This window comes from Camelus dromedarius, chromosome 10 (assembly GCF_036321535.1).
Source record: "Camelus dromedarius isolate mCamDro1 chromosome 10, mCamDro1.pat, whole genome shotgun sequence".
In the NCBI taxonomy this organism is placed as follows: domain Eukaryota; kingdom Metazoa; phylum Chordata; class Mammalia; order Artiodactyla; family Camelidae; genus Camelus; species Camelus dromedarius.
The window spans coordinates 8,061,132-8,077,363 of NC_087445.1; the positions used below are offsets into that span (position 1 = coordinate 8,061,132).

The window sequence follows — 16,232 nt, forward strand, 5'->3', positions numbered from 1 at the left end:
TATTTTATTATATATTTAACCCTTCATGGCAAAGGATAAATCAGGATACATTAAGGGCTAGAAGACTAGGGCAGTGACCAATGTAATAGAGCTTGATAGAATTAATGTCATAAATATTTAGAGAACTTGAGTGTTGTTTGCAGCAAAAGTATAATAGTTTTTTCTTATTTAAAAAGTCTTCTTTTTTTTTTTTCTTAATGGAGGTACTGGGGATTGAACCCAGGACCTCGTGCATGCTAAGCATGCCCTCTACCACTGAGCTATTCCCACCCGACCCCACAAAAAAAGCGTTCATTAAAAAAAAAAAACAAAAAACATCTAAGGCCTTATTTTGTGACAGTTTATGCTAGAAGATTAACTATTTTCAGTAATCATGATTGCCTTTCCCACCAGTGATTCAGCTTCTTTCTACTCCCCACCACTCGTCCCTGCTCCATGCAGTTGACTTTAGATTCAGGAGAGGAAGGAGAGTAGGCACATTGCATTTTTTCCCTCTTTTCTTACTCCCAAGGCTAATGGGGCAATATGTTAGTCTTCATTCCCTCTTCAAATAAAAAAAAAAAAAGATAGGGAATGAATGGGGAGACACTGGGCTGGCAGCAGTTTATATTGGTTAGGAGATACTGGGTTGGGTTGAATTTTGCGAAGTAGCCCTGATACTGAAACTAGTCTTTCAGATACACAGTAGTTCACAGCACCTGGCAGCCTGCAGTTGGACTCCTAATTCTTTACCTTTTCAAAGGGCTCTGTGGCTTGCCAGAGTCAGCAAACCAAAGCACCACTGTGTATATAAAAAGCATATCGTGGATAATGAAGCAGGGAAGAAATGCTATTCTTTTAATATGCTATATTTCAGATATTTTAAATGTGTCATCTTACTGTCAGGATGGGTTTCCTCATGTGCCCTTGACTTGGTGATGTTCTAATGTTGATAGAGAGTATTTTCAGAACCTGGTTTCCAAGAGTTGTTAGATATTTGGGATGCTGTTCACCTCTCTTTCTCTTTCTGATTCTGACCAATGGGGGATGCACATAAGGAATAATAGTCAGACAGGAAAGTACCACTTTCTTCATAGATAGACAAGCTCCTGATACCCAAAGTAAGCTTTTGTAAAAGCTGGATTAGAGAACCTGACTCTGATGTGAAGCTGAAGTATGTGCTTCCACCACCCAGCCCAGATCTAAGGCATTAGATTCACACACTCAGCCCCATGAGAGGGTGAGCAAATGAGAAACTGGGCCTGCAGTGTTCCACCCACGTGCCAGGACTCCAGGCCTGCCACACCCACCCTGTCGTAAGTTGAACAAGAAGAATGGCAAGCCTGCCCCACTTAGGACGGACAGCCCAGGGGTGCTCGTCATATGGAGCAGAAATGGAAGGGGCAGCCTTTAGTACAGTGATGTTGTTCACTAGTTATTGTGGCACAGTGAGTGTGAACTCTCACCCATCGCATGGTCCACGCCCTCAGTGGGAAGTGAATTGTGGGTAGGAGAGACCGGAGCCTTCCGTCCAGTCCTCCTAGCAGAGGGGAGAGCGGGCAGAAGGCCGTTCATCTGCAGTACAACAAGCAGGATTCCTCTGAGCATCAGTTTTGAAAAGTAATGTTCTGTGCTATCCTCGGAGGATGTCTTGTTTGTGGTCTAATCCAAGGACTGAAGTTTGGGGAAGCAAGCTTTAGGCTGAAGAGATGGTGGAATTTTGATTGGAGAAAAATGTTATGCCTAGAAAACTCCCCATGGATAATCTGCAAGTCAATCCTTGTTTTATCCTTGTTTTATGCAAAACAGCACCTGTGCCTCCGTGCTGATGGTGCAGATGTAGTAACTAACCACGCGGAAAAGCCAGCTGCACGCCTGGGATTGGGGGAAAACCTTTTCCCTCTCCAGGAGTGGGGGACTCCAACTTAAAGAGAAATAAACATATGAGAGGCTGGTGTGGAAAGACTCTGAAAAATCTATGACTACGTGGCTTGTGAAAATTGCCTTTTGTTTCCAAAGCAACAATGTTTTTGAGAAGAATAAAACTTCTCTCAGTGTGAGATCTTTTCTCTTTGTATTTTATATTGGAATACATTATGGCAGTGTTTTTAAAAAAACCTTGAATGAATTTCAGGATTAGGCAAAGTCAGTTTTAGGATCGACCTGGCTCTCTTACCTATGGGGGACCTTGGCCAAGGTATTTCGCCCCTCTGAGCCTCAGTTTCCTCATTCAGAGTGGAGGTAATCGTAGCTACCAGGCAGGGTTTTTGTGCCAATTAGAGATACTGGGGGTAAAATGCCTGACCCAGAATGAATTGTGATGACGGTATGTATTTTTTTCTTAATCCTTTATGCTGCATCACAATAGGTGGATGTGCAAGCTTTATTTGTGCACAACACTAAACCCAAGAGGATATTTGTTCCATTATGGGTCAGAAAGACTAGGCCAAATTTTAAAGTGGGAATTAGGAGGTCATGTTCCAGAAAGATCCTTTCTGGTCTGTATGATTTTTCCCAGGAAATTAGATCATGCAAGCATCTGCAGATTTGTTGGAGTCTGCATTGAAGTGCCAGGTGTGGTTGTTGTGACAGAACACTTGCCCAAAGGGAAGCTCGATGGATGTTCTGCTCACTGGTGACATTCCTCTCAACTGGGGTTTCCAGTAAGGGGCAGGCATTTGAGTGGTAGGAGACACAACTAGTGAAATCCTACAACCAAGCCTTCTTTCCATCAGTGTTCCTAAGGGTCTATTGCCATCTGAATGCATTTTCTTGGAAAAAGATTTGTGTTATACCTTAGGGCATGAATGGGAATGGAAGGATGCCTAGAGGGAACAGAATTCTGAACCAGGCTCACCCACTGGTACCCAGGGGAGACCTGAATGGAGATGATGACAGAAGGTCCTGTTTAGCATCTAAAGAGTGTAGCTACAGGCAAGTAGCAGGCACTTGCTAGGTCTAATAAACTTATATACCAAACACTGTGTTGGACAATAAGGATTACAACAATAAATAAGAAGTATTCCTTTGGTTTGGTGGGAAAGACAATAATTGGAGTTATAGAAAAGTTGATACAAGTCCTAGGGGAGTGTCAGGTGACTAGGGGAAGCATCTGGTCCAGACATGGTCCATGGGAGGTTCCCAGTGGAGGTGAGCTGAGGAAGAGTGGAAGTTTGCCAGGAGAAGGGGAGAAGAGAGGTCATTCTAAAGAGAAGGAACAATGTGTGGAAGATGTAAGAGAGGATGGTCCAGCCTGGGATTGTGGATTCATTAAATATGACCAGAGCTTAGAGACGAGGGTGGAGGTGGGAGGTAGCAGTGGTGAGAAATGAGACAGAAAGGTAAGTAGATATTCCTGAAATGGGCCAAAGTATATGCAATAATTTAGTATTTGATAAAAATGGAATTTCCAATAAGTGAGGAAACCAGAGATTGTTTGAATATACAGGATGACTGTCTAACCATTTGGCAGAAATAACATTAGACCCCTAGTTCACACTTTTAACCAAAATTAATTTGGGGTCAGCTTTAAATTTTCAATATGAAAAATGAAACTTTTAGATGTACCAAAAGGAAACACTCAGATATGATTATATAACACCACAATGAAAACTTAACAGGAATATGAGTATCTGAGGAAAGCATTTTTTTTAACATTTTTTATTGATTTATAATAATTTTACAATGTTGTGTCAAATTCCAGTGTCGAGCCCAATTTTTCAATTATACGTGAACATAGGTATATTCATTGTCACATTTTTTTCTCTGTGAGCTAACATAAGATCTTGTGTATATTTCCCTGTGCTATAAGCATTTCTTTTTTAAAAAATTTTTGTTGAAGAGCAGTTAATTTACAACGTTAATTTCAGGTGTACAGCAAAGTGATTCAGCTATACAAATATACACACACATATATTTTTTCTTTCGGGAAAAGTATTTCTAACATGATCTCTTACCGAGTATAACTAACAAAAGAGTTCAGGTTGATACTCATAGACTACAAATATTAGTAATATATGTAGCATAATGAATAACTTCTGGTCTGTAATTATAGATAAGCCTATGAACATATAAATCTAGTTTTAAATGTGACATGTACAGGCGAGTCAGATTTATTTGGAAGAAATAAAATACTCACTTTTTTTTCCTGGGTAATTATGACCTCGTAGCATTCACAAATGTTTACCTGAAACAACGTCTCCACTGTTCCTGCAAACAGTGGCTCTGCATTTCACAGAGGAAGGGAAGTCTGTATGGATTTTTAATTTGCTCTGGATGAGGAATTTCGCATCAAAATGACCTTGTGTATTTTTGCAGCTATGCCATCATTTTCTTGGAGTTTGTAACATGAAGTGACCCAGTCTTGGTAAGATTCTATTGAAAATATTTTCAGATGAACCATTGGGGAATCTGCTTCTCAGGGAGTCAGCCATAAGTAGTGTGCCCTACCCTAGCAGAGAAGGATGGTGTGTCTGATTTGTTCATATGTTTTTGGGAGAGAATAAGATTATCTTATCTTTATCTATCTGTCTATCTATCCATCCATCCATCCATCCATTTATCTATCTTTGAATAGCATATACTTTTGGTTTGAAAAACACTGAAAAAAATCTAATACGTGGAGTCTTCTGGGTATTGCGGTGAGTTCCCTCATCCGAATGTAGGCCTATTGAATTGAAGCAGGACTAAAAATACTCTCCCTGCATCTGGAACACTAGGATCCTTTGGGATTTGTTTCATTTGATCACACTCCAATCATAATGATGTTGAGTGTGGATTTTGTTCCCCAGGATGTGAATCCTTAAATAAATTCTTCTTACCCTTAGGTTTTGTTTACTTATTTTAGGAAACTTCCCTCTAGGTTTATGAATTCCAACAGATCACAAAAATTATACACAGTTTCAAAAGAGACCAAAACTGTCATAAAAACATTGTAAGAGAAATAGGAATTAAGGGTGGAGCATGGTGCTTTTAAGTTATTTTTCATTTCGTATCGTAAATGTGAAACCCTTGGGAGCTGTGTATGCTGACCAATAGTTTCATGTGCTCCTGAATGCCATTCAACAGATAAGTCAAGGGACATGGGAATTTCAACTAGAACAATCAAACATTATCAACTGATCTTGGTACTTTAAAATGAATGCAAAAAAGAACAGAAGGAAAGATGATAGTGTATGATGAGAAAATCTCCCTCAATTCTCAGATCAGTAGAATCATGAAATGTTGGCGGTAGTAGAGAATTTACTTTATACCAATAACTACACTATTTGGGTTCATCCACTGTTCCCATTTCCCCCATTTATCTGGTTACTGCCCAGTACAGCTTTAATGTATGATAAAGTAAATTAATTTTCAACAACTGTGAAATTTAAGTGTAACCCCACAGGGACCAAACAGAATGAAACAACACACTACACTCTTCATGGGGATTGGCTCATATGAGTCACTATTTGTCATCAGTATTTGAAAGCAGACTCTCTCAGGCAAGGGCAGATGAGCAAAATCATTTCTGTACTAAGCAGTAATCGTATATGGAACTTGTCTATGGCAGGAGCTAGGCTGACATCACTGTGTCCTCTACAGGAGTGAGGTGAGTGTGTGTGTATTGGTGAGGAGGACAGAGGGTGTGGGTTGTGGTGGGCAGTGGGGAGTAACGGGCCTGAGCAGCATTCTTAGAGTCTATCAGTCTGTGTTGAGGAGCACTGGAATGACTGGAGGTCTGTGAGGGGCCCTTTGGTGGGCATTCTTAAATACCACGCTGAGAAAGTCACACTTGATCAGAAATGAGCACTGACAGCTCTTAAATGGTGGGAATGACATGGCAGAAAGAAGAGAGAGACAGATATTGGTGGCAAGATTGAATTTTCTTTCCTTCATGGTTAATTAAAGCACTTAGTAAGGTCTCCAGAGTGGATCTCATAAAGGAATGCCTAATTCACAGTGTAATTCTAAGTGCTGTTTAACAGATAAATTGATACCCTTGCTAATTAGACCCTTTTTACCTGTCAGAGGGAGGCGAAGAAGTTGAATCGACCGTCTCAGCTTGTCCCTTTGGGGGCATCCAGAACTAGAGCTCTAGGTGGAAGCCACCTTATAGATTGTTTGTTTGTGCCATTTCACTTTTGGATGTGGCAACTGAGACCTAGAGAGATCAGGAGAGCTGTTCAGGGCTCCAGCTTGCTCCCGTACTCCCATTCAGTTCTCCAGTGGAAGGGCACAGATTCGGCCTGGGCCTCCTGTTTCTCTCTCTCCAGTTCTACTTCCTGTATCACCTTGGGTGACTTCAGTATCCATGAGGATGATGTGTCCGAAACTTGTCAGTTCCTTTGCCCCCCTCCCCATCTTCTCCCATGAGTTTGTCTCCTCACCGGCCTTAGAGTCCATGGTCCATCACTGATATAAATTCATCTACCTAAACTCTCTTCTGTTGTCTTGTCACAAACAGACAAGTTACGTGTGCTTTGTGACTTGCTATCTCCCGCCTCTGGACTCCAAAATCCTCGCGGGCAGGGCCTTCGTCTCCTTTGTTCCCTGCTGTATCCCGAGTGCCTAGGACATGGTTGGCACATGGTAGGTGCGCAGTAAATATTATTAGTTGGGTGAATGAATAAATCAGTGAAAACAAGGGTAGCTTTCAGGGTGATTAAACTGTACTTTGCTCTAGAGAGTTTGGCACATACTTCTGTTTTGATTATTTCTAATGCTAAGGTTTTTGTTCGTTTGTTTTTTAGTTTTCTTCATTTCTTTTCTCCCCTCCTGCAGAAAAAAAAGCCTCATTCAATGGAACATTCCTTTTGTGTCTTCCTCTTGAGGAGCAGATTACAGGGAAGCCTGAGAATCTCTGTCCTTGCCCCTCAGAGTATGCAGAGGTAAGGGGGTGAAGAGGGAAAGGAACTTGAGTGCTGACTCTGCAGCCATCACATTGACTAAGCACAAGCTCATGTTATGTCTCAGAAAGAGCTATATTAACAAGAGAAAAGGAGGGGAGGGTATAGCTTAGTGGTAGAGTGTGTGCTTAGCATGCACGAGGTCCTGGGTTCAGTCCCCAGTACCTCCATTTCAATCAAACAAACAAACAAACAAACAAACAAACAAACAAACAAACCTAATTACCTCCCACTGACAAATAAAAAACAAGAGTAACCTGTTGCCTCAAGTAACAACTTCTTGGCATTTTCCTAGGTTTTCCAAATCTACATCCAGGTGGAAATGATCCAGTCAGCACCTGGAATATGTGTCAGGAACTTGGAACAGAGGCTCAGACAGAAATAGAAATTTAGGGACCATCACTGTCTATGCTGTAATGTAGCCATAGATGGGGGTGAAGAAGACATGGAGGGAGAAAAGTAGAGAGAGGGCAGGATCCGAGATGGGAGCCCAGCATTCCTGCAGAGCCCTGGTGCCGTAAAAACATAATGACAAAGTGACACATATGATGATGGAAAGAAGGCATGTTCATATGCAGCACAGCCTGTCCACCGATACAGCTATGGAGCCATAACATCTGTCACTTTGGGATTTAGACATGCATACGGGCTTCTGATAATGTATATAACTGATAAGAATTACTTTACTGAAACATGAAGTAAGAATTATGACTGTGAAAGGGTTAAGTGCAGTTCACAGGACAGTGGTGGAGTGAAAATGACCAGCCAGTGGTGGTACAGAGTCCACTGGTCCAGCCCCAGCCATGGTGTTAATTGCCCTCATGAACTTAAATCCCCAGGCCTCTGGCATCTGAGCATCTCTAGGCTTTAGTTTCCTAATCTTTAAAATTGAAAAAGGATACTACATCGGGGAGCCCAAGGGGGCAGGCACAAGCTGCATATCAAAACTGGGGTGGGTCCCCTAAAAGATCACTTATCTTACGTGATCTCAGAAAGCATGTTGCATTTTATTATCAAATCTCAGATTTGTAAAATGAACAAAAATCACACATATTTATTTAGCAGTTAAAGCCACTGAATGTAAAGTTCAACCAAATCTTCCTGGCTGGTGGGCAAAGGTTAGAAAAGACAGAGAAACCCAGAAATAGATGATTCCGAATTGTTCAGTTCTGCAGTTCTTTTCCGAATACCGGTACACCAGTGCATGACTGTTACTCTTGATTACTACAATTCATTAGGAGATGCAGGAAAAACAACACATCCTAAAGACCCACATCTGAACAAGTAAAGAAGCTTTTATGCAAGATGAATCCGATCAAAGTTGTCCAGTGGACATGGTGCTGTCTCTGGTAAGCCTGGGTGACTTCCCAGTCCTCACTAACTGCGCCCACGCAGGTGTGGATTTACCAGAGCATTCAGAGCAAGTCTCAGGAGTGCACCCCCTCATAGCTGGCTTGCTTACTGGATCCTAAGGGGATGATAATTACAAGCCAAGGCCCCCCTATGGGGCCTCTGCTTTCTAAGAGCTTTCAAAGAGTCAGAGATTAATGCACAGGGAGCAAAATGTTCCCATGAACTAATTTCTCTTTGTGATGGGCATGTAAGTGCAGAAGTACAGGAAACACCTGGAAGCACTTGTGGCAGAAAGGACCCAAGACCTAATGAATGAAAAACCAAAAAACCCACCTCCTGCTCTATAGTAAGCAATGCTTTATTGAAGTACAATGTCTATAATAAAGGCCAATTTAGTTAGTTCATGCATTTCTATTTGACTTGTTTTTCTGGAAAGCTCTTTTCTGAGAGCTAATTGCTGAAGCTACGGAAATAACAATTTTACATCTTTGTTTTAAAATCCTGTGTTCTGATTGCATGAGTTTTTAAGGGTCAGTTCTCATTTGCACTAGAATTTTGATAACTCAAGTCCCTTTAACAGAAGTCAATGTGTGTCAAAGGTTGAAGGTGGAAGACAAATCCGTACATGTAATGCCAAGGAAAGGATTTAATATAAGGCAGCTGTGTGACAGTCTTGCAGGGAAGTGCCCAGCCTTGGGGCAGGTGGAGCTGGGAGAGCAGCCCTCCTAGGAAGCTGCAGGGGGTGGTGCTCAGGCAGGAAGAGGACTCAACCTGGCAGTGGAGTGGAGCAGTGTGGTACAGACATGGTTTACAGCTTGGGCTGTATTGGGCTAGATTAGTGTCCCAGCTCTGCCTTTTTCTAGCTTTGTGATCCTTGGGCACGTCACTTGATGAGCCTCAGCTTCTTTATCTCATGAAATAGGGATTAATTCATAGGAGTGTCATATTAGATGAGTTAATTAAATGAGTTAATGCATGTCATGCTCTTAGCAAGTGCCTGGTACAGTAAACAGCTCAGTGGATATGATGATGGCGATGATGACAACAACGACGACGTGAATAGACCAGGATCTTTGTTTGAAGGATCTGCCAAACCAAGGAAGCAAATAGGAAGTGGGTACCTGCCACAGGGGGTGACCATCATATAAGTGCCTAGGCAAGGTCCACCAGCATCCCAACAGATTGTTCCCATTATCTTAAGGACCAGAGTTTTCTGTCCTCTGCTCTGTTGAGTGGGCTAGGGTGGCCTGGTATGTGCTGGGCATGGGGGTTCCCAATGTGGTTATTGTAGAAGACCTGGTTTCCCCCAGCAAGGCACTGATCAATCCTGGCTGCATGCTACAATCCCCTGGGACTTTCACAATAAACTCATGCCTGGACCCCACCTCTCAGGCATTCTGCTATAATTATTCAGGAGGAATATTCAGGCATTAGTATTTTAAAAGCTCACTGGTGGACACTAATGTGCATCCCTGCTTGCCCTAACTAGCAGTTCAACAAGTAAACTAAGCATTATTTTAATGCAGTGAAAACTGTAAACATCTAGTAGCAAGATAAGTGCCAAACTCATAATTCTTTAGTAACCCATTCGAATAATTGGTTCTTCTCTTTGACCTCTTTGCAGCATTTGACACCTCTGACTCCTTCCTCCTTTTTGAAGCTCTCTCCTCCCTGGATTTCCCTACTGCCTCTCTCCTCTTCACCTCCTGCTGCCCAGCAGGCTTCCCCACAGTCTTTTTAGCAGCTCTACATCTGTCATGCACAACTTGGATGCTGACAGTTTCCTGGGGGCTGTCCTTGGCATGATTTTCACTTGCTCTAAACCCCCTATGGTTGAGCTCCTGCTCTCAGCTTCCATCACTACCTATGTGTCAGTGATTTCCAAACCTGGAATTTTAATGCCCCATCTGTCCCGAGATCCAGGTGTGTGAGTTCCAGCCATCAACCTGGATGTTCTGGGCCATTTAGGCTACAACTGTATGGCAGTCTTTTTATTTATCCTCAGTTGCCTCGATGGTAATTCCTAACCTTTACTGCTTGCCTTACATTAACCTTCTTAATCCCATCTGTCCTCACTCTCAATGGATCACCTTGCTGCACCATCCCGCTTCCCTAATGATGGGCTCCAGCTTGCGAAACTGACCAGCATTCCCCACTTCCAGCTATCACCAAACTTATCAAACGAAGGCCTATCTTCACTTTGTTTCTTCTTTTCTCAGAAGAGGGCCTGTACCTTCTGCTTTCCAAGGCCAGCCTCTCCACTTGAGTTCTGAATCGCATCTTGCTGCCTCCTTTCATTTAGGCATCGAACTGATACTTAACTAATTATTTACTATGTGCTGGCATTGTATTAGGCAGGCAATACAGCAGTACACAAGACAGACTGATTCTCTGCTCATGCGGTGCTCAGAATCTAGTGAAGGAAGACAGAAAACGTACAAACTAACGAATAGTTATATAGCGTATCAGGTGGTGGTAAGTGCTGGGAGAAAAATAAAGCCATGTGAGGAGGGAGAGGGTGACTGGGGCTGCTGTTTTCCCTGGTGTGGTCAGAACCCTGAATGAAGTTAGGGGCGTCTGGGGGTAGGAGTCCAGAGGCACCCAGGCAGGAGCATCCTTGGAGTTGGAGGGACAGCAAGGGGGTCAGTGGAGGAGTGGGACAGGGAGGCAGGGAAGTAGAAGATAAAGTAAAAAGTGAGAGGCAGCAGGGGCAAGCTTAGGCATGAGCTCTCTGGTCCCTCAGTGTTGAGGTCAAGGGGACGGAGAGGACAAGCCGGAAAAGGAGACTGAGAAGGAGCAGCTGGAATCAAGATTAGGTGCTGTTTCAGAAGCCAAGCAGGGAAAGTGTCTCCCTCAGGAGGGAGTGATCAACTGTGTTAAATGCTGCTTCTGGTGAAGTAAGATGAGCTTGATTCTTAAATCAACCGCTGGATGTGGCAACGCGGAGGGTCCTGGTGGCTTTCACAAGAGCAGTTCGGTGGAGTGTTGAGGAGAAAAAAGCTTTCACTGGAGAGTATTTAGGGGACAATAGAACAAGAGAAAGAGGAGACAGCAAATCTAGGCTAGGAGTTTTGCTCTGAGAGAAGAGAAATACGGCCATATCTGAAGTGGTCAATGAGTTTCCTTTTTACAGTAATTTAGGAGGTGGAATGTTGAAGGAAGGGCCCAATAGAAAGGGAAAACATTGATGGCTCTTGCTGCATTGGTGATTTGGTACCTCCAGTCTCTTCTTTGGCTCTCGCATCTTCACCTCAGTTTACCTATATATGCAGTGTTCCTTTCCTTCATGTAAGTCAAATCCCAAGAGCTCTGGAACGAGGCCGTCCTTAGTGCAGCTTTGGTTTCTTCTGCTTTCTGGGCTGTGTGACTCAATCTCTTTGAATCTCTAAATAATCCTGACAAGGCTAGTGTGAAAATGAAGTGAGATAATGAATATGAGGAACTTAGTACCTGATTCTTAAAAGGGGTGCTGCAAATGTTAGTTCTTCTACGAAGGAGCAAGGTCGGGGTGGGCGAGTGGTGGGAGTGGGAGGTAGGGGTGAGGGGTTGGGGGTGGCTTAATTTGAACTTCCTTATCCCGAAGGAAATTTGGTTTCTGTCCTCCTAGCTAAAGAACTTGCTTGTCGAAAAGCAATATTCACTCAATGATTTCTTTTCACCTCTTACTTGTTGCTCAGCCCATTGTGGTACGGCTCCTGTTCCCATCATTCTACAGGAATTGCCCTCACCAAGGCCAAGACTTACACCAGAGGTTATTTTTCAGTTCTTACCTTAGTTGGTGAATCTAAAATTTTTGAGAAGTTGATCACTTTTTTCTTTTTGTTTCTTGGCTTCTAGGATACTATGCTCTTTTGTTTCTTTTCCCATTTTCTCTGATTTAAGGATAGTCTAAGACATATGGGTTCAAACCAAGGCATGTGGGTATCCTGGGAAATCAAAATTTGTTTGCCTTTCAAAACTATTTTACTTGAAAAAAAGACCCCATTTTATTTGAATGTTGTCAGTATCTGTAGCTGAGAAAGCGGACTCTAGATTTAGACCTCCTTGAATTTAAGTCTCAGCTCTTCCACTCTTCCTCCGTTGGTGATACCTGCATCACAGGATGGTTGTGAGGATTCAGTGAGTTAGTCCATGTAAAGTGTTTAAACCAGTGCCTGGAGCAAAATAAGTGTTAGTGACGATGTTGATTATGATGATAATGAAGATGGTGGTGGTGATGATGGAGAGGAGTGGCTGAGCAGGAACTGTGTAGGTTTGGAGGCTCCCAGGCTCCCCCACCCTTCCCCACACCCCAAGCAGTTCAACTGTGGTCCCCAATCTGCAAACTCTACTAAGCAGAACCAAAGTTGCTGCGGTTAATCAGATCTGCCTTCCTTGGAAGGCCGGAGGGGGACAATCTTTTATTTTACAGCATGTCCTTTAGGGCTGTCAGTCTCCTTCCCAAGCAGGTTGTCTAAGCATTCCATATCAATCATATATGGTAGAAGACCCTCTAGGGGAGTTTTGGTGAATACAGTTTTCTCCTTCTCGCTGCATTTGCATTGATATTTTATTAACTAGTGGTGACTGACACTGTTCTGGATGCTCAGGCCCCACAGTCCAGCTCAATTCTGATGATACCACTGTTTCCGTCAGTGGCTCTTCTCTGCTTAACTTCCCTTAGATGCCCTTTTGCTCCTAAATATTGATGTTTATTGTTGGCTCTGGTCTGCTTATTTAAATTTGGTGCCCTGGGCAGTCCAGGTCTGGGCTTCAGGTAGGCCATGAATCCCTGAAATCACGTGTGAGATTGATGCATTTTCTAGGAGAGGGCCCATGTTTTTAATTAATAATCTCAGAGGGAACTCAAGAATAAAGAATGGAGGGGAGGGTATACTCAGTGGTAGAGTGCATGCTTAGCATGCATGGGGTCCTGGGTTCAATCCCCAGTACATCCATTAAAAAAAATAATAATAAAAATATAAAAAAATTTAAAAACCTAAAAAAAAAAAAAAGAATGAAGAATCAAGCTAATCTGGGTAGTTCTGTTTATCAGCCTCTGGAGTCCTTGACTGTCCTGCTCTGTGGACACAGAGGAGTTATTCTCTTCCTTTCAGTGGGATGAGTGCCTTTCCAAATCTATCTGAAATGACCCCCCTTTGGGCAGAGACATGCCAGTCCTTCCTGTGTAACCCTTTAAACCTTCTCCTGGCCAGAGGAAGCCAGGATTTTATATTCAACTGTTACACACATGCAATTAATGGTATACATTTCTGTTTTTCTAACAGGATTGTGTGTTACTTATGTGTGGGGACTGAATTTTATTCATTTTTGTGTCCCCAGTGCCTGGGACATGGTAACTGCTTTGTAAATATTGATTGGAAGCCTGACTACATTTTGTATTCCTCCATTAACTACAAACACAAGAAATAGCAATATAGGCAGATCATGGTGCATTTGTAAGTATTTAGCTTATTACCAGGGTAGGTTATGAATATATATATCAAAAATGACCTATTGAGACAGAAATTCCTGAGGGGGATATAAAAATATCACCCTACTTCTTTCACTGAAAAAATACAAAATCTGATTTTCCCACTATTATTAGACTCCAATAAATATTCATCCTTTATCCCTCCAGGGGGGTCCCAAGCTTCCTGCAAGTGAAATGAGTGCTAAATGTGCCCAGTAAATCACTCTGATGGTTTTTGCCCTCTGGCCAGAATGGAGATCTTAGTTGGTTTGCTTCTTCCAGTAACGTTAGATTTTTTTAAATTCCCCAAGACTAGAGGAGGCAGGTACAATTGTTCATGTACCACCAAACTCCCTGTGAAGAAGGTAATACCCTGTTCTTGGGAACAAAGGGTTCCACGAACCCCACCCCACCAGAGTTCAAAGTCCCAGAGCTCTCTAACAATACTCACTGCTTATACCAACTAAATTGCAAATCCCTTTAAGGCTGGGCCTGCTTAACTCACCCTGAAAGGTCTTGGTTTCCATAGTGCTGCCTCGAGTTTGAGGAGACATCAATCTAATGACCAAAGCGCTGGGTCAGTAAAGCCCAGTGTGAATGGGATTACAGGCAGAGCTTCCATTCCTCTGGTTAAGCTTCCTTGTTTCCCTGCCCCTAACAGCACACATGACCCCACTCAACATTGGTCCCAGGAGAGCCAGGTTAGGGAATGTGCTGGGCTTGGTACAAATGCATTATGGCCAGGCAAACAATACAAACACCACCTCACTACTGTGTGGAGGACAGAACGATCGAGAATGTGAATGGTGACAAATGATGCTACAGACATGAGGACTGGGCCCCACGTGTCCTTTCCCTTCAGGATAATTAACTGTTTTAATTCATACCTGAAAAACAGCCATGTTACCGAAACAAGTTGCTGATGACCTGAGGGAAGGCTGACCTTGCCAAGCTGAGTTACCTGAGTGCATCCACCTTTTTCGGGTATATTAACACAACTAGAGTTGGAATTTCAACTCAAAAGTCAGAGAGATGAAGCCATCGACAGTATTACATAATTTGTGCATGGCAACATAGCTGGAGAGGAAATAACATCTGCAAAAGAAGAAAATGCAGGCGTTTGAGTAAAGTGGCAGTGTGTTTACCACTTAGGCACGCTGTTAATTAGATACGTTGGTGTGATTTGGTTAAGTCCTTCTGCCCCCACCACTTTTTAAAAAAAGTTTTAAATCGATTTCTTAGAGCTAAAAGGTATCCAGTTTAGCAAAAACAGCAGGAAATTGCTTTGGGAAGGTATATTTATTCATCTTAGGGAATGTGTTTCAAAGAAGTAAATAGGCCATATTGTTCTTCCTCTCCACAGCAAAGGATACAGTGGCCCCAGGAGTGATGGGGCAGAATCGAGGTCGCCTTGCCTGGGGGCAAGTTTTGAAAGTTCAGACAAAAACCTATAAATCGAAGTTGTAAGCTGTGAGGTTGACATTCTAAACGATTTGCACAAGGGCAGTCTGCTGCAGGCACTCAAAGCAGTCAGTCCCAATCTGGGGGTCAAGGGACACTCCCTGTTTTACCGATGGAGGAAGTGAGCCCAGAGCTTAAGGACACACTCAGGATCCTGCCCTGGCACCGGAGGAAACTCTCCCAGGGCTGGGGGAAGGCAGATGAGCCTCTCTCCAGCAGAGTCTAGTATAAACTCAAAGTAATTTATCTGAAGAAATGAAAGCCCCACTAACAACCAAGAGATAAAAGATCTAGAATGTAGGTAGGAATCAGGATAACGTGCAAGCAAACTAACCTCGACCTGGGACTTCTCTAAATGAGCTTTGCACAGCCCTCTCAAGCTATGTAAATCTCTTGTTATATAAACCCAGTCACTTGATTGACAGAAACAGGGCAAGGCCAGATGTTAGGGGGTGGAGTTCTCATCAAACAAGCTGCCTGGCTTTGAATACAGTCTAAGACAAATCTAAGCAAAACAAAAACAAAACCCCTCAAACCTCAAACCCAAAACCAAACAGGAAAACCAATCAAACATATCAGACAACTAAGAATATCTTCTACGGCAATTAACCGGCCCACCCCTCCTGGTATCCCTGGCTTAGAATTCTGAGAGCTTCAAAAAATTGTGCTGAACAAGGAGGTACCACTGCTTAATCAGGTCTTACCGATCATTTTGGCTGATTTAACTTTTTTCTACTTCACTGCCCCTTTCCAGTGACATTGTGGGCTTCACTCACCTTTCCAGTGCCAGCATGCCGAACCGGTAGTGGATGTCCTGAACAGCTGTACACCAGCTTTGATGAAATTATAGATCATTCTATGTCTACAAAATGGAGACGATCGGAGATGCATGTGAGTGGTTGTGGATGAATGGGCAGTCCCTTAGACATGGAATAATGTTGAATCACATTGGGAACAAAGCTAAGAATTAATGGGAGCTAATAATTTATATAAAATTTCTAACTCTCCCAAGTCATAAGTCCTTAGGAAGCAAATCAGTAGTCTTCATTGTGCCCATGGCTTTTCTCATAGTGGGCACCCAGAAAATGTCTATTGATTTG

General features: G+C 42.8%; 1 long non-coding RNA gene across 1 annotated transcript in view; it reads left to right on the forward strand.

Annotated features, from left to right (window-relative positions):
• Positions 1 to 6,070: 6,070 nt before the first annotated feature.
• Positions 6,071 to 16,232, forward strand: part of LOC116151773 (uncharacterized) — a 174,693-nt gene continuing 164,531 nt past the window's right edge. The window contains exons 1-3 of the long non-coding RNA XR_004135277.2: positions 6,071 to 6,549; positions 6,742 to 6,848; positions 8,105 to 8,215. This is a non-coding gene — a long non-coding RNA (uncharacterized LOC116151773). The remainder of the gene's footprint in view (positions 6,550 to 6,741; positions 6,849 to 8,104; positions 8,216 to 16,232) is intronic.